Below are 19878 nucleotides of genomic sequence, written 5' to 3'. Positions count from 1 at the left end.
ACACCAAAGTGAATTCCAGTAATGAGAGCTGAACGCGCTACATGTTTTTATAGTATATTTTGCACAGGCTCTCTAGAGATGCTCCTACAAATGAAAGTGAGAAGGCCCCAGCTGATGAAAGTTAATTATGGTAATAAAGTGAGTATGGCCCACTGGGAACTGAACGCTGCGGTTCTGTTTTGCTGTGGTGGCTGCTGTACTCCTTGCTGGCTGAAGAGCAAAAGGTACGGTATGTGTTCCTCTGTGTCTCTGCTAGGAGCCTTTCAGTTGGTGGTAGAGTGGGACTAAACACTCTGAATTAAGCCCATGTTTATTGGACAACATAAGTTAGGATACTTAACTTCTCTATAACCATCTATGCTGTCATAATATCCCATTTGTCTGTAACAGTTATCGAAGAGATTTGCTAAAAGGTGAATTGTTATTTACTATGCTATAATAAGTGATTAATATGAAATATTTATATTGATTGATTGATTGAATATTTTATTAGACAGAAAAGTAAAAACAGCACAAGTACAGTCAAACACTTTGTCTAAAAGGATACATAACATTATTAAAGTAGTAGTAACCATTTATATTATAAGTTATATCTTATATTTTATTAACTTTTATAATCTAGAAACTAATCTATCCGTTTCAGGGGGAATTTTTTTTTCTTTTCTTTTACAAAAGGGCAGGTTGGTCAGTTTGAGCAAATATGTAATTTTTCTTTGATGAGCAACTTGACTTGGAGACGCCAGCACTGTTTGTTTACGAGGTTGAGTGACCACCTTTTCTTTAGAAGTAAACAACAGAATTGCAATTAACGTGCCACATTAGCTGGTGTGTGCAACAAACAGTCCCCATCCCCGCAGGCTGTTACACTTTGTCTTTCTCTCACTCTTTGCCCACGCTGTTACTGCATAATATCAGTATGTTCCAAATCCTCTCGTGAAATCAAATAACAGTTAGAATACACTATTCTACGGATCCTCCACACATGCTGGTGATTACAATTGTATAGCCAGTAAACAGTAAAGTCTTCTGACTATATGTAGAATGTAGAAGGACGCCACTGGGAATAATGTCAATGAACTCTCAGACTCAGTCACTGGTTTTAACAGTAAGTGCATAGACAACATAGTTCCAAAAAAGACAGTTCGGATCTATCCCAATCAGAAACCGTGGATTGACAGTGGAGTACGTGTACATCTACTTGAGCGGGACGCTGGTTTCAGATCTGCCAGGAAGATGAAAAAGGCCTACACTGCAAAGATGGAAGACCAATTAAACAGTGGCGACATCAGGGGCACGTGGCATCTTCAACCTCTCCCTCTCCCAAGCTATGGTCCCTGTAGGTTTCAAAATGTGAAAACCATTCCCCCGTCCCCAAAAAGGCCAAAGTGACATGCCTGAACGACTGGAGACCTGTCGCTCTCACCCCGATTGTCAGCAAATGCTTTGAGAAGCTGGTGAGGGAATACATCTGCTCCACACGACAATGATAGGTTGAATTGTCAACCATGACGAGTCTGACTGTAGAGATGAGATCAACTCACTGGCACTTTGGTGCCGGGAGAACAACCTCGCCCTTAACGTCGAAGACCAAGGAGCTGATCTGATCGTGGACTTCAGGAGGCGCTGCAGTGGAAAGGGTCAGTGAGTTCAAGTTCCTCGGAGTACACATCGAGGAGGAGCTCAAATGGGAGACACACACCACACACGTGAGGAAAAGGGCTCAGCAGCGACTGTACTGGCTCCGCCACCTGAAGAAGTTCGAAGTAGGACACATCCTCAGGCTGTATGTACCAGCTCAGTTGAAGGCGTTCTATCAGGCTGTGTTACGGCCTGGTATGGAAACTGTACAGCCCGAGAAAAGATAAGCCTACAGCGAGTAGTGCGATCGGCAGAGCGCATAATGGAAGGCGAGCTCCCCGCGCTCCAGGAACTTTACAAAAAGCGGTGTGTAGTCAAAGCCCAGCACATCATCAAGGACAAGCACCACCCAAGTCACAAACTGTTCAACACCCTACAACGACCGTGGCCGGGCAAGGGGCCTGGTTCATGAACAGCTTTCACTCGGCTGCCGTCAGACTGCTGAACAAGGCATGATCCTTGTTCAGCAGTCTGATGACAAGCGGTGTCGTCAGGCTGGTCTCAGCCTGCTCTTCCTTGGACCTACCAGTGGATTATACCTGGCCTGGGACAAGTGATAGGACTTTTTCTTTGCTCTTCCTCATGGACCTGCTTGCGGATTATACCAGTGTCAGTCTACCTTATGTGGATTATGCAGTCGACAGGCGCTGACATTTTGCACCTTAATTCCATGTAGAATGCACTGACTTTGTGTGTTTTTCAACACATTAAAGGTAGGGTAAGTGATATTTTCTGGTTAAAACAAAAAGTTTTGTATTAAAAGGTTAAAGCACTATATTCTGATTGTAATCGTTGCTATAGAATGTTTTTTCAGTAATAGGGGTCTCCCCCTCTCTCCAGCTCTTTAATAAACAGAAAATACATTTTCAGGTACAACATTTCAGCCAATCAGGAAAGAGTACCCATTTATCAGCTTCATTTTTATAGTGATCCAGTTCCAATTTAAAATTCATCACTTCCAATGATCACATCTGTATCCTGACTGAGTTCTCTATCCTGATTGGATCAAATTGGTATCCTGACCTGAAAATGCATTTTCTGTATCAAAGAGGTGGAGAGACATGGAGACTCCTGTTACTGAACAAACACTCTATACTATGAGTACTATCAGAATATAAGCTATTTAGCCCTCATTTTGATCAAAGAAAATCACTTACCCTACCTTTAACTAACGGATTTAAGTATATTATGCACAGTATACATCTGCTGCTATGCTCACGCACCTTATATCTTATCTCAGGTACTATATGTAAAATAACAATACAATATATGGAAATAACAATACAATGGGAACTATAGAGGAAAACCAATTTCACCCACTTTTTTACTTCTGTAAACCTGTGATGTGACAATAACGCTGATTCTGAATGTATGTATGCCTAGCAAGTCTTCTATTCTGTACAGTATATCTAGCTACATATCTTCTGCCCCTTCCTGGATAATAAGGATAAGGATCATTCCTTTTAACAGGTCGTTCATGAAAGTCCTTACGGTCTTGTTTCCAATGAGAACCTGTGAGCAATTGGGGTTAAGAGTCTTGCTCAGGGACAAATTTCATATCAGCACATATGCTGGGATAGTCTGGAATCGAACCTGGGGCAACCAGGGCCAGCTGGTTCCCTAGGCGGGCTCACTAACCACTCAGCTATGGCCGCCCCTGTTGTCTTCTATTAAGTGAGAACAGAGAAAGAAGGACAACAAAAGGCATAGGTAGAATTCCCTCCATCCCCCATCTCTCTAACAGTCCCCCTTGGGGAGGTCAATGGCAGGGTCACGGTCTGCATTTGAACTCGAGGACCAAAGGTATTTGCGGTCAGAGGTCGGCCCGAGCGTTGTAGACAATGAGGGCAGGGGTCAGAAACTAGAAGCCCTGCTTGACCCCGTCAGCCCCCCTCAGCACTGTGGTGGCAGAGAGAGGTGCTTATGAAGCCTGGGTTATACTTGGATGCGCATCATGTCATCCACTAAAAATAGCCAATCTACAAGCTTGCGCTTAACTAAGGCTATAACTCAGGCTTAATGTTGGAAATTAACACGTTAGAACAGTCAACACACCCATTCGGAAGTCAATCACTGTGAATATGGGTGTTAGCTGAAATGTGTGGTTTGTGCAGCAGTTACACGACAAAGATATGAAATCATGAACAAACACAAAGAGATGAGACCAGGGTAAATTACACCCTAAATTACACCGACTTTTAAGAGTGTTGTCCTTCCCTTATGTATCAGAACGTTAGGATAGCTACAGTATACAAACGCATAGAGCACATATGATACACTGTAAAGTATTGTTCATTTAACCACTTCAGCCTTTTACAGTATACTTTGTTGTATGACACATATTGAAAAAAGCTCACAACACATGTTGTGAGATTGTACAGTAGATCTGCTATTTTTTGAAAGGGTTAACTCCGAACACTCCAGATTTGACTATGTAGAGTGGAGGGTCAACCCCCTATCTCCTATCAGTCTTTGAGCCTAGAAGGATTTATACTGAGACAAGACAAGACAACCCAATGCGGTCTGTTTTTCCTATTGAGAGGCATTCCTGCTTTATTATTAGCTATAACTGCAGAGAGAGAAAGACAGGAGAGGGAAGGATGACATACGACACAGGATCTGAGACACATTCAAAGCAACGACGCCGTGATCATTGTGATAAATGCACAGTGATTGGGCTACCATGCAGGGCTCCAGGCTGTCCTTGCTGTAGTTGGGGTATTTGTCACTGTACGTGACGTGTACAATGCATCTGTATGCATCCGTACGGGGGCTACCAAGAGTGAGTGAGAAGATGGCAGCCAGGAGAACAGACACCATGGGAGCTCCCATCCAGCAAGCTCGTGCAATGGGAGCGAACACATGCTGGGCATCGATCACGCACTATGTGGACATAGCTATTAAAGAAAGATGCAGGGGTGAGCTAGCTAGATTTATGGAGGATTGAGATGACTGGAGACGCCACAGGAGGGCTCGTCCGAGGACGACCTAGAGAGACAGATGTGCACAATACCTGATATTCTTCCTCTGCATTTACCCATCGTAATTATTAGTACAGTATTACTAATACACCGTATAAAGCCTGAGAATTTGAAGAATTACCTCAAGTTACATATATTTTTGATCTTCATCAAATGTATCCTGCCAATAAAAAAACGAATGAAGGTGTGTGTGTGTGTGTGTGTGTGTGTGTGTGTGTGTGTGTGTGTGTGTGTGTGTGTGTGTGTGTGTGTGTGTGAACAAGGCCGTAATTGTATCACATTTGACTTGCAATTATCTTGAGGTATTGCACACTCTATTTGTCCTTTAATAAATAATTCAATATCAAACTCACAACAATAAAATATCAATGCACAGTAAAGTGCTGGGTGCGTAATTATTGTGAGTTTCAGTCTGAATATTGTTTAGTTTGTCGACTACGCCACTTTTTTTATAGAGGAGAGTCCCCTTTAAATCCACCTTTACTTCTACAGGCTTTCACAGGTTCGAGTTACTGGTAAGTTTCAATACTTTGGTTTTGAGAACACACCCTTTAGAAAATTCCCTTGAGAAACTGGACACGGATGCAAAATGTATCAAAAAGGTAAGTATATTTATTGGTCCCTAATACAGTGGCTTCTGTGCCTTAAAAACAATCAAAATAACACTATACTAATAAAACCTAACTAAAACACAACAAAGTAATTTACACAACAACTATAAAATGAATTATAAAGTTGTGCAAATTACGCAGGGCTTGGTCAACAGGTTTGCAATTAGCAGGGGTTTCTGTGCAACAATACTTAAGTAAAGTGCTGTGCCAATAAAGTGCTTTTGAGGTACTCAACACGTTTCGTTTCAGGGGGAAATGCTGCATGTCCATATATGGGGGTAAGTAGGAAGAGGGTTTATGCCAGTCGTCCTTGTCTTCTTTTCTCCTTCTGCAATGATAGAAACTATGACCAGTTCACTGTGCATTGGTAAAGTACATGCGCGTTTTCACAGTTGGTGGTTTATACAAGGATGAACGTTGCATGGATCGGTACTTACTGACAGGCCAGGCTTTTACACCTGGCGCTGAGTAGGTTGCGTATGCAACGTTTATCACCACTCTCCGTCTCAGCGCTCCTTTTATGGTCTGGTCTCGGTTCGTATGGTCCTCTGTTTATGGTCTGGTCTCGCTCTCTCTTCCTCCCCTTCGGTTCGATCGTTCCTCCCTCTTGGCTCATAGATAGGTACACCTCGGCTTCCAACTGCTTGGTGGCTGGTGTAACTCGCTCAAGTTCCCTCACTTTATTCCGGGGCTCTCATACAACCTCCTCCACTGCTTCCTCTCTCCGTCTGACCCTCCTTCTCTCTGGGCTCTGCTTCCCCTTTCAACTGTCCCGCCTCCTCTTTTATACCTGTCAAAACCACACCTCTCTCTTCCTTCATTTGTCCGTGGTGACATAATGTCTGGGGACATTGGCCATGACCGTGGCCTTGGGCGGGACCTCGTGACCACCTCTCTGCCACTGAATGTCTCTCAATGAGTGAACCAAGGGACCGGGGGAAAACAATTGTAACCCAATACAGTGCAAAACGGTTGTACAAAAATAATAAGATGGTGGTTAAATGAGCAAATAATTATACATTAAGCACCAATAAAAACATTTACAAAAGTTTTAAGAAACCCCCGTTTCACCTTTGTCACATGTGTGTGTGTGTGTGTGTGTGTGTGTGTGTGTGTGTGTGTGTGTGTGTGTTTTAGAGAGGCCAGAGAATGAAGCGGTAGTCGTGGACTTTTGTCCCTTTTTCCTGGCCTCCAATGTCCCTCCGCCTGGCAAGGACATAAAAACAAATAGGGCAGCAGGGGTGATAATCCTGCCTAATGCCTCATGTCTATGGTGGCTCTCTGGTGACTGGCAGCTTGAGTGCACTCATGCAGGACGTTGTTTGGGTGAGCAAGTGCACAAGAAGGTGGGGGTAGGTGGGGGTAGGTGGGGGTAGGTGGGTAGGGGGCGCTACCCAGCAGCCCCCACTGACCGGCCATCATTTCAGCATTGCCAGCTGGGGACCAGTGATGGACAAAGTACTCAACCCCAGTACTTGAGTCAAAGTATGGATACTCCTGGTGAAATATTACAAGTGAAAGTTGCTCGGTCAAATTTGTACTTGAGTTAAAGTACTGGAGTACTATAAAATACTTAAGTATTCAAAAGTTTTTTTTTTTTAAATACGTATGTGTATTCAAAAGTACAAATTACAAAGTACATTTTCTTTTTAATATTAATGCATTGCTGTACTCAAATGTAATGTATCTGTTGCGATGTGACGCGTTGTGAGCTTGTAAATCCTCTCTTTTCACTATATTTGAAATGGGTCTACAGTAATTCATGGTTAATTCATAATGTAGCCTACTGTTTCCCTTCTTGGAAATGTAGTGGAGTCAAACGTGCAATAATAAAGTCATAAGTATCCAAAAACGCAAATACTCAAGTAAAGCACAGATACTCACAAAATGTACTTTGTTATTGTCCGTCACCAGTGGTGGTGGTGGGGGTGGCGGGTTCGGACGCTGATTCAGCACAGCTAGCTCCTGCTGTGTGGTCTGCTGCTCATGTATTATGTAACAGGTCTGGGCTGTCTGGTCAGCGGTTGGGCTGTTGGAACAGTCGGACACTTAGAAACAACACCGGGTTTGGAATGGGAGTCCACCGCCAGACTGTTACACTTGGCTAAATTATTGATCGTGTGAAGTATTCTTTGTCTATGTATCTATGTATCTATGTATCTATGTATCTACTGTATCTATCTATCTATCTATCTATCTATCTATCTATCTATCTATCTATCTATCTATCTATCTATCTATCTACTGTATCTATCTATCTATCTATCTATCTATCTATCTATCTATCTACTGTATCTATCTATCTATCTATCTATCTATCTATCTATCTATCTATCTATCTATCTATCTATCTATCTATCTACTCTATCTATCTATCTATCTATCTATCTATCTATCTATCTATCTATCTATCTATCTATCTATCTATCTATCTACTGTATCTATCTATCTATCTATCTATCTATCTATCTATCTATCTATCTATCTATCTATCTATCTATCTATCTATCTATCTATCTCTTTCAGTCCCTCAATCTGCCTCGGTCCCTCTCTCTGTTTCTTTCTCCATCTCTCTATTCACGCACACACACACACACACACACACACACACACACACACACACACACACACACACACACACACACACACACACACACACACACACACACACACACACACACACACACACACACACACACACACACACACACCCGGTCACATTTTACTCTGTCACATTCACCTATCGATAAAACAACTTGTTCTGTGACAGGAGCGATGTAGGCCCTCTCAGAGATCCTCGTTTCAGAGGACTCAGAGTCAGTATGAAATCACTGTGGTATCCCAGGCTCACTGGTACTATTTCCCTAGTGCAGTGTTACTCATCTAATGGTTTATGACCCAAAAGTGTGTTGAGAGATCTCCTCACAGGCAGCATTTGGAGAATGAACCGCTGATTTTTATCATACAGTATACCATTGTGTTAGCTTTTATTTTTCAGCCATAACAATACAGTAGTATTATTATATATATATTAGACATAGCGACCAGCTCAGTGGCCTTGTGGTTAGAGTGGTTGCAAGGGGTGTAATGGGGATTTTGTTACTGGCGGAACGCTATTTTAATGACGTCACGTGCACGGCATGCGCACGTTGTGTGCATTTTACCTAGGTTTACGGGTGTATAAATAGTAGGACACATGTTTGTATAGGAAATGACTTTTTTTAGTCTTCTCAAGGAATTCCCTTGAATTATAGTGGCTGAAACTAAAAAGTTTGCTTTTGAACAAAGTATCTGTCTCTTCTTCGACGGTGACGCATTCTTGTTACGTGCAGATAGGATACTGGCAGCAGCAGTAGCCTACTGTAGCCCAAATGCTGTGTTGCTTATATTCCGTGTATGTGAAGAGTGAGGACACTTTTTGCACACTCACCTGTAAACCTGTAAACTTGACTCATCATGAATCGAAGGGAGCGCGTTCTAGCGTGCACGCGCGTGTACATCCGTGCAAATGCGTGTGCATGATCCTGCCCCAAAAAACTGTTGGAACGCTGTGGTGTCGCATGAAAGAACCAGTGCACCCCCGGTGGTTGCCCTGAGATTGCCAGGTCGGGGTTCGATTCCCCGGCTGGGTCATACCAAAGACTATAAAACAAATGGGATGGGAGGGACCCAATGCCTCCCCGTGGCTGCATGGCACTCAGCATCAAGGGTTGGAATGGGGGGTAAGTTCCTGCGACATACTAGTGTCATGTCCAGGGGGTGTACTTGTACATCAAGCCGCCTCACGCTACAGAAACAGGAGATATAGGCTCCTGGCCGATCGGCAAGGCTTACTATAGACACTGCCCCTGCACTGGGTAATACAGAAAAGCATATCTCAGATTTCAAAATACACATGTGCAAATGTATTTACAGACTCCCAACTATATTTGTGGAGCCTTTTTTTTCCAACTGAAAAATGTCCCACTGTCTTACCTCGGTGACATTGAAGACATACAGTACAGTATTTAAACTTCGGAAATCTGTCTCTCTGTCTACTACCTGTTGGTGACGAGAGCCTTGAAGCAATATAGATTTATCTCACCTAATATATGCAAAACATGTTATGTAGCCTATTTGAAAATATAATTTGGATTGCTTATATTTTTTGCCACTCCACATAATACACATTTTAGACTAGGTTTCAGCAAACAATACACGATACACACACGCAGGCACACACACACAGACACTGGTGAAAAGGAATACAAAAGTTTGTAAAATTCCAAGGGCTCTCGTCTGACAGAGGCCCTCAGACATGCTGTGGTTTATATATTTTATTGTTTAATAAACATTATTACAATTCCTGCGTGATCTGTAGTCATAGGGTTAGGAATTCGAAATGGCTCCCCTGCCTGCACGCACGTGCGCACACGCACACACACACACACACACACACACACACACACACACACACACACACACACACACACACACACACACACACACACACACACACACACACACACACACGGCTAGAATCTGAAATATGGACACTCACACACTCCACACTTTCTTTTTCTCCGGCAGCCCAGTCACGCGGAGGAACGACTGACCTTGTGTTTCCTGGGTGACGGCTGCAGGGTGTCAGGGGAGCCGTAGATTGCGACTCTGCCAATGACCGTGTGACTTTGGGTCGTAACTCTCCAAAACGGAGCGGGGGTGGCGGGGTTTGGGGGTTTGGGGGGGGGGGGGGGGGGGGGGTTTGTATGCTGGGGGGACGGCGGCATCATGGCCGTGTCCTTGGATAGGAGCTCATCTCAGCACACATCACGCACGCGGCGCGGCCCGCTGTGGCACTTTATATGGCGGATCGAAGTCGCTCAAGTTTATGTGTTTGGGGGGCTGTCGCGCCTCTGATAGAGGCGGCAATACATAACACAGGGTGTAATGGAGGAGGACAAGACAATCAATAGCCAGAGAGGCCGCTTGACCCGCGCTTTAAAATGACAAATCTCCAGGTCTGCGCCGCTAAAGGAAGCTTTCAGCTGACGTCTGGCCGACTGCGGGGAAACAAACCTGTGACCACTGACAGCATCCACTGATGACATTCAGGGATATTGTCACATTGTCACATTCACTGCAATGCCACCAGGGGTGTGTGTGTTGTGTGTTGTGTGGTGCGGTGTGCGTGTGTGCGTGTGCGTGTGCGTGTGCTGTGTGTGCAGAGAGTGAATTAGAGAGACAAGAGTTTGTGTGTGTGTCTTTGTCTAGAGAGAGATACGGAGAGATAGAGAGAGAAGGAGAGAGAGAGAGAGAGAGAGAGAGAGAGAGAGAGAGAGAGATAGAGAGAGAGAGAGAGAGAGAGAGAGAGAGAGAGAGAGAGAGGGAGGTAAATCTCAGTTTCAGTTTCAATGTAGGAAGGCCAACCTGGCAGCAGGAGTGTTGTAAGTATGACGAGGGCTTCACCTGTGAAAAGAGGCTTTTGTAGAAGAAGCCTCCTGTTTCCTGGCAGATAAAACACATCTGCTTTACCCCCACAGATAACACAATTCTCTCTCTCTCTCTCTCTCTCTCTCTCTCTCTCTCTCTCTCTCTCTCTCTCTCTCTCTCTCTCTCTCTCTCTCTCTCTCTCTCTCTCTCTCTCTCTCTCTCTCTCTCTCTCTCTCTCTCTCTCTCTCTCTCTCTCTCTCTCACACACACACACACACACACACACTCACACAGTGTATGAACTGTACACACCAAATACTGTAAGCACGCAATGCACACAATTTATGCATAGTCCCGCTTTCTACAACGCACGCACGCACGCGCACGCGCACACACACACACACACACACACACACATTCACCTTTTCTTTGCCTTTCTGAGTGGCCCGCCTCCTCATCATTCATGTCTATTTCAGTAATTCCCTCTTCTTGCAGCTCCCCCTACCCACTTCACCAAACTCTCCGCACCCTTTTACCACCTGCACCCCACCCCGCACCCCCTACCCCATGGCACCCACTCTTTCCAGTATTCCTTCTTTCTTCTCCTTCACCTTTCTGTGTTTAGACATATCTCTCTTTCTCTCTCATGTTCTATACTGGTTCTATACATGTCCTCTGCCATGCTTTCCCCTCACTGATGTCATCTCCAGCATCTGTCCTGAAGTGTCCCCCTACCCAGGGATTACCCCGCTTCCTGTCAGCGCACTTGCCTCCGGGATTACACTGCCTTCCCTGGGGTTACTGTGTGTGTGTGTGTGTCTGTGTCTGTGTGTGTGTGTGTGTGTGTGTGTGTGTGTGTGTGTGTGTGTGTGTGTGTGTGTGTGTGTGTTGTGCGTGTGCGTGCGTGTGCGTGTGTGTGTGTGTGTGTTGTGTGTGTGTGTCTGTCAGAGAGAGAAAGAGAGAATATATGCATGTGTCTGGGAGAGGGAGAGTGTCATACAGTGACTTTCAATATATAAAATAAGAAATAAATAGAAAAAAATAACATATTTTGATGACTTAAAATACGGGGAAATGTATTCTGGGATGTCAAATTGTATTTACAGTTTGTACATTTTGAAGCACATATTGCACACTTTCTTCAGATGGACTATTTTTGGCACAACTATGTGTTCACTGTCCATATTAATCAGACCAATAATAAGGTAACATGGGAGGGACACTATTGGGCCATGCACTGTCCAATAAAGCAACATCTTTGCAACACCTTCGCACAGCATTGATTTGACAAACAAGACCTGCGCCATCGATTGTAAAATCCACTATTAATGACTTCACTCGGCCTGTCGGGTGACATTATCACCACAGATCCCAATTAGATATCAAATCAAAGGGAATGTCGTTCTCGTTGCCCTGCCAATTTGTCACCGCCGAGGATCAGGGTTTTGTCACACCATCAATCAGCAACACATCTTAAAATGTGCACTTCACGCTGGCTGGTGATTGAGGGGGAAAGAAACGCACCTAGTAGCTAGTACTACAGTCAGTGGTGGAAAAAGTACTCAAATTCTTAGTAAAAGTACCAATACTGCAATATAGAAATACTCTGTTACAAGTAAAAGTCCAGAATAAAAAAAAAATTACTTGAGTAAAAGTACAAAGGTATGGCATCAAAATGTACTTAAAGTACCAAAAGTAAAAGTACTAAAATGTTTGAAAATAGCTGATCTACAAGCTCACAACGCGTCGCAATTTTCAAAAAGCCTAGGTATAATATAGAGCCAAAGTGGTTAATGTATGTTTTATAATGTAATCATTTATATCTGCAAAGTAACTAGTAACTCAAGTTTTCAAATAATTGTAGTGGAGTAAAAGTACAATATTTGCCTCTGAGATGTGTGGAGTAGAAGTAAAAGTATTGGAAACTGGAAATACTCAAGTAAAGTACAAATACCTCAAAAGTGCACTTAAGTACGGTACTTATACAGTAAATATACTTAGTTACTTTCCACCACTGACTACAGTTGAATTAATGCTCAGGATTGTACAAAAAGGCATAAATGCCTCTTTTAGTGTGTGTTGATATGAGATGGGAGCGGGAGGGGTGGTAGAAGGTGTGTGTGTGTGTGTGTGTGTGTGTGTGTGTGTGTGTGTGTGTGTGTGTGTGTGTGTGTGTGTGTGTGTGTGTGTGTGTGTGTGTGTGTGTGTGTGTGTGTGTGTGTGTGTGTGTGTGTGTGTGTGCGTGTGTGTGTGTGTGTGTGTGTGTGTGTGTGTAGTGGTGCAGGGTGTGTGTGTGTGTGTGTGTGTGTGTGTGTGTGTGTGTGTGTGTGTGTGTGTGTGTGTGTGTGTGTGTGTGTGTAGTGGTGCAGGGTGTGGGGGGTGTGCAGGGGTGTGGGGGGGGGTGGGTTTGTGGGGCTGAGGCACATCAGGGTTGGAGAAGGTAAGGGCTGGAGAAGCTCATTCATCAAGCCATTACTGGAGGTGGCTCCTGTGGTATTTGTGTCTGTCCATCAGAGGCAAACGGAGGAGGAGAGAGGACAGGAAGAGACTCCCACAGGAGCACGAGACCTTGGCCTCCCCCCGTCCCCCCTTCCACCTCCCTGCCTCCTTCCCTCTCCGTCTTTCTACTCTCTCTGCTTTTATTCTCTCTCTCTCTCTCTCTCTCTCTCTCACTCTCTCCTTTGAGAGTCCACCTTCTGACTGCTATTACAACCCCTCCTCCATCACTTCTTCTGCCCCCTCTATTACATCCACCATCTTTCTCCAATTCCACGTCTTTCTACCCCCCCTCTCTGTGAATCTCGCACGCACGCACGCATTCTCTCTCTCTCTCTCTCTCTCTCTCTCTCTCTCTCTCTCTCTCTCTCTCTCTCTCTCTCTCGCTCTCTCTCTCTTCGTCCTCACTGTCATCGTGTCTCTCACTCCTATCCTCTTCATGTCTCTCCCAAGAGGCAGCCCTTGACTCTCAGATGTTCCTTGTATGCCAAAAATTACTATTGACATTTTAATTCAGCGTCCCAGCATCCCCCCCCCCCTCGCTCTGGCTGTTCTGTGTGCTGATGGCTTATAGCTGGAGGACATTTACATGTCAATGGGCCAGACAAAGAGATGCAGCCCCATGCATTGGAGACGTACCGCGCCCCATGTCCTGTGCACAGTGTGCTGGGACCAATGGAGTTGTGGCCTCTGTGATAAGGACAGAAAAGCTCTATGTGCTGCACTCTGTGTATGAGCAAAATGTGCATTCAGCGTACTGTACTGCAGTGGGTCTCTCAAAGTGGGGTATACGAGGACCCCCAAGGGGTGTTTGAGGGGGTTCCAGGGGGCCCCAGCTAAATGAGTTGATATAGGATCAAAATCTGTTCAACTGCTTTAACCCATAGCCTAATGATGAAGTCATATGATATGATAATACACGTTAACTTCACATCACTGTAGAACTGATGGTATGGAATGTTCTGTCCCATCTTTGTGTTATTTCACACTTTTTTGCACAGGCGCATGCTAAATAATTATATATGAAATGCGCAAGATGGATACTGTGGCGCATACTGTAAGAATAATGGCTGCTCTGTAGTCTTCAGTTGAGACTTGAGTACTATGTTGTCTCTCTCAGGGGTTATCAACCGGTTTGACCTTGGGTCTGATTTCTTCCTGTTCCGACAAGTCACAATGTGATATATTGCTGTAGATAACACAGATATAGTGTCATGTACCCACGTTTCTAGATAATGGTCGTTGTCTTGAAACAGGACAGCTACTTGGTGTTTGTGTTTTTAATGAGTCACACTCTCCTCATGGTCTCTTTGCCATGTTTTAAATGTGGCGCAGCTATAAAAAACAAAGTGTGCGTACTGTGCACGTGTGACTGAATAAAATGGGGTGGGCACCTGACGGCCGACGTTGTGTCCGTCCGTCTAAACCTCACGCAAATTGGTACACATTATCTCTATGGTCACGTAGCTGTCTTATTTTTCATATTCCATCCTGATTGGCTAAGATTGGCTTCCAAGTTTGCAGGAGGTCTTATTTTTCATATTCCATCCTGATTGGCTAAGATTGGCTTCCAAGTTTGCAGGAGAGGCCAGTTCTGAACAAAATCATAAATAAAGCGTCCGATTGCCTTGAAATCGGCTTCATAGTGGCGCTATAACAGTCTGATTCACATTTTGGCCAATAACTCTTGAACCGTACTTAGGTCATACAATAAAAAGTAAACTATCCACTTGGATTCCTTGGATTATTATGCAACACCCCAAATGAGTCTTCCGCCTGACAAGTTTTATATACAATGTTGCTTTTTTTATTTTTACTTTTTACGTTGCTGGTCCACAACAAGCTACCTGGCCTGGCAGAGACCTGTGCTCTGTGGAGCACATTGTTCTAGTTGTTCATGTGCACACGACCCCGTTTTAATCAAGAGCACATCGTAAGTGTATGCTCTTGGATAAATGAGTGTGCATATGAACATGCGCACCTCTGTGCGTGTACGTATCTGTGTCAGTGTGTGGCATGCACGCACAGGTGTGTGAATGTAGGCCTGTGTGTGCTCACTGTGTGCTGTGTGAGCACTGTGTATGTGTATCTGTATGGGTGTCTGAATGCATTAACATGTGTGTTTGTATGTACTGAATGTGTGTGTGATTCTTTGTCTAGTGTGTGTGTGTGTGTGTGTGTGTGTGTGTGTGTGTGTGTGTGTGTGTGTGTGTGTGTGGTGTGTGTGTGTGTGTGTGTGTGTGTGTGTGTGTGTGTGTGTGTGTGTGCACGCGCATATGATACAGTGTGCATGTGCAAGTACTGTAAATGCGCAGCGAAGCCCAGAGTGTCAAAACTTGTGTGTCCCTCACAAGAGGTTTCTTCATTCATGTATCTTCATTTGTGAAGACCCTCAAGGCGGTGCTTGGTCCCCTAATGCACCGCCTCCTAACCTGTTATGATTAGCTAAAAGTGGAAGCTTGATTTATACTTAGTTGCACACTGGTGTCACACTCCAAAAATAGCCGATCTACAAGCTCACAACGTGTTGCAGGCAGCGCAACGCGTTGTGAGCTTGTAGATCGTAGATCGGCTATTACCGGCATGCGACGGGTGCACGTAACCAAGTACAAATTAAGCATCAAGGTATCACCACTGAGCCTGGTCCCCAAGTGCACTGCTGCCTCCTGCTTTGTTATGATTAGCTAAAGGGAGATGCATTGCATATGTAAATGACTGTTTTGGAGAGAGAGAGCTGCAGCCGGTGAGAGAGAGAGAGAGGGGGAAAAAAGCCCCTCGGCATCGATCTGATCTTCAACGTGTGGCCTGGGTTAAGTGTTCCGTTTCCATTAGGACCAGATTCATGCAGGGGGATTGTATAATTATGCCAGAGTCAATCCCTATTACTGCTTAGCACTATCGAACAGCTGCTTACATTAATAAAAACGTGTGTCAAATTTAGAGCAAAGAGCTGTTTTGTGTGTGTGTGTGTGTGTGTGTGTGTGTGTGTGTGTGTGTGTGTGTGTGTGTGTGTGTGTGTGTGTGTGTGTGTGTGTGTGTGTGCGTGTGCGTGTGCGTGTGCGTGCGTGCGTGCGTGCGTGCGTGTGTGTGAGTGTGTGTCCATGTTTAGTGTGTACTGTATACAAGTGTCAATATATACAGGAAGGCAGCAGGAGAGGTTACAAGCAAGAGGGTCTTGAGCACTAAATTCTCAGCCTCAACTCTTTCAACCTTTGTGTCTCTCTCCCTGAGGACACACACGCCATCTCCTCTCTTCTCCAGAGACCACATCAGTCTGTGGCTTTCCCCTGTTACCTCTCTGTGAGAGCTTTCAAGCCTGACCCCACTGACCTTAGAGACAGCCACTGCTGGCCACAAAGACACTCAGCCAAGTTCAAGTAGCAAAAGCATTGCTGCTCCCTGATCAAACGGGCTCTTCTGTTGATTTGTCCTAATAGGCCTATTAATGCTAATTACATTGAGGGATCAGATTAAAGTCTTTAATATGTTTTATACAAGCGGGCTTATTGGTAGAAGATGCATTCCAGCCTGATAAAGCAGCTGTGCTTCATTGGCTGCTACGCTAACTCAATTTGTATTCCGAGAGCTAGTTAAAACTCTTCACTCAGTATGGGTTGTATAAAGAAATGTCCTCAAACTAATTCAATGCTGATTATTGCATCACTTTTGTATCCATAATCACAGTTGCTGTTTCATTTTATTCATCTATTAACCACTTATTCTTAGAATAGCAAAAATAGGAGAACTACGAGCTTATGATCTACAGCATTCTGAGCGGGTAGATCTGCTAGTTTCGCTATTTTTCCACATTTATGTAATTTAAAAATAGGGATGCAAGGTTGAAAGTGGTTAAACAAATATTCAGTCAGAATCAACAGAGGAGTATCAGTACTTTACTTTGGGTGTAATGTGCAAGGTAGCAGTTGATAGCGTTGGTTGATTCTAAATCCATGGGAGGGATTATGGATTTCTGATCCATCCAGTGGTTTCATGGTCTGTCGTTTAACGCAGGGACATTTTTGACAAGGACAGGAATGTGTATTGAGGAGTGTGTAGGTGGAAATTCTCCATGGAAGGCTGCGGCGAACAGGCAATATGACTGCCTTCTCCGAGTCTCTCGCCGATTAGAGAGAGAGGTACTGTAGTGCTGATCAGAGAGATAGAGGGGGAGTGGGAGGTAGACAGACAGACAGACAGACAGACAGACAGACAGACAGACAGACAGACAGACAGACAGACAGACAATCTCAATGTTTTATTGATGGAGATAGGAGCATGGACGGACGATTAGCAGAACAAGAGAGAAACTGGTGCTGATGCTGTCATACAGGCGTATCGTTCAACCTCTGTGTGTGTGTGTGTGTGTGTGTGTGTGTGTGTGTGTGTGTGTGCGCGCGTGTGCATGTGTGTGCGCGTGCGTGCGTGCAAGAGAGGGAGACACTGGGGTGTTTGGGGACGTACTATGTATTCCTGATGTGCCAGATTGCACTTTCCTTATGTCTGTCCCCAAAGAAACAACTTGCAGTAACACATCCCATCATGTTAAAGGCAAGACACAAAAGAGCCTTGGAGACTTAATTCATGCTATTCCTCTGACTGCTAGAACACCCAATTAAAGTGTAAAATGTGTTTCATAAAAATCATTAATTCATTAAATTATTTTGAAAATATACTTTGTCTCCAAGATCCATTTAAAAATTGGATATTTTCAAGCAAATGTTTGTCTTTTATACTAGTGTAGGCTATGCGGTCAATATGTACTGTATTTTTGCTGTATGGGAAAACATTAGTGTCCGTCTGTCGTAAAAACTAACGTAAATACACTTTATTTACACTGATATTTACGACCAGCTTAGTGAATCGGGCCCAATGACATTAATACGAAAGATGGGAAAAGAACCCAAAGCCCATCGTGTTGGTATACAGTAGATTCTTTAGTACAAAGAACTTTATAAGTAGCATTCTATGTACGAAAGATGCTGTAAAAAAATTAAACCTGTTGTTAAATAGACTATAGATCATCTGTGTTTATGATTCTGCATTACTGACCAGCTTTATTGAAGCAAAACATTTCCTTGTCATAATCTTAATGGAATTATAACACCATCTCACCGTGATCTTGTGGACTGTATGTCGTGTCCAATCATTTAGATATACTGTAGGTAGGTACTATGCTCTCTCTCTCTCTCTCTCTCTCTCTCTCTCTCTCTCTCTCTGCGTCTATTTTCTCCTGACAACCCTCTGTGTCTCGGTAATTACTCAAGATTTAATTAGCCAGAGAACAAAGGCAGCTTGACACCCTGTACGAGGGCAAGCCAGTCATGTACACCACACAGGCACTAAGCAGATATTTCACATATTCAGACTCAGACGCTGTGTATCTTCTTTGACATAACACACACAGAGCTCTGATTCTAACTAAATCCAACATCCTTTCTGATAAAACGCATGATAGAATTTGTATTGGATATGTTGATGAATGTATGATCCTGGTGGTGGTCAATATCACAATAAAGACATTTTATGGCTTCCACTGGCCAGGAGAAGTGAGATTGGAAAGGGAGGGAGAGAGAGAGAGAGTGAGGTTGGAAAGGGAGGGAGAGAGAGAGAGAGAGAGAGAGAGAGAGAGAGAAAGAGTGTGTCTGTGTGTGTGTGTGTGTGTGTGTGTGTGTGTGTGTGTGTGTGTGTGTGTGTGTGTGTGTGTGTGTGTGTGTGCGTGCGTGTGTGTGTGTGTGTGCGTGCGCCCGCATATGCGTGCGTGCGAAATAAGAAACTGGAGGGAATCCCAGCCATGTCCTCAGCTTGCAATGACAGTAATTACACAGAAGGTCATTTAATTAGTAGAGGTTCGCACACCTACATGGTTCATCATGGCAGACGAATTGCAGCTAATTAAACGATTCAACCCTCGACCCAGGAGGTACTGTAAGGTGCAGAGACATAGCCGGAGCCATGCAGAGGGAGAAGAGATGCTTGGAGTGAGCACCGACCTTTTGCTGGGTGCCCCGATCAACACCCATAGGACGGCGGTGGGCTTGGAGAGATTTGAGCACAGAATTTGTCTTTGAATTTCTATAATTGGAAAAAAGCAGCACTATAGCCAATTCGATTGTGCCTACATGAAGTAATATATTCCAAAATTGCTGCTGGGAATGTCATTGATCACAACGACATCATTCCCATCTTCATACGTAATAACTACCTGTTATTTATATACTGTAGACTAAACAGGTACTAGTCAAATCAAGAAATCTGATAAAAATGCACTCACACTGTTGCAGTTCATTCCTATAACGCATGGCATGGTTGTGGTTTAATGCCCCTGAGGACGAGGTAATCATGGAGGGAGCAACTGATGGGAGCTAGTGGTATTTCTGGGAGTAGGGGCCTCAGACTAAAACGCAAAGCATCAAACAGGATCATATAGCCAAACAGTTTTAAGCAACAACACAATAATAATGTAATTACAAATTACAAACAGCTTTCATGATGTGTTTACTCTGCTCCTCACACCAATGAAAATTTGCAAAACTGCAAAACTACCACACCTGTGAGCTCATACCACCTTGTATCAAAAGACTTGAACTATCCGTTTAACATATTCTTGACTGTGATTACGGGTGCCGATGGATGCTACTTGGCAGCACCTCATATCCTATTGCACCACCATAGTAATGACAGTAAAGAACACCCTCTCAGATTTTATTGCTATATTAAATTGCAAACAGCAGAATCCTGTG

General features: G+C 44.0%; 1 protein-coding gene across 2 annotated transcripts in view; it reads left to right on the top strand.

Moving 5' to 3' along the window:
- The window catches only part of LOC308091305 (C-myc promoter-binding protein-like), a 296959-nt gene that overhangs the window by 206646 nt on the left and 70435 nt on the right, over positions 1 to 19878 (top strand). The window lies entirely within an intron of this gene.

Source organism: Gymnoscopelus braueri (genome assembly GCF_963280865.1).
Source record: "Gymnoscopelus braueri genome assembly, chromosome: 1".
Taxonomy (NCBI): Eukaryota; Metazoa; Chordata; class Actinopteri; order Myctophiformes; family Myctophidae; genus Gymnoscopelus; species Gymnoscopelus braueri.
The sequence above is the reverse complement of the archived record's forward strand: the minus strand, read 5'-3'. Positions and strand labels throughout refer to the sequence as shown.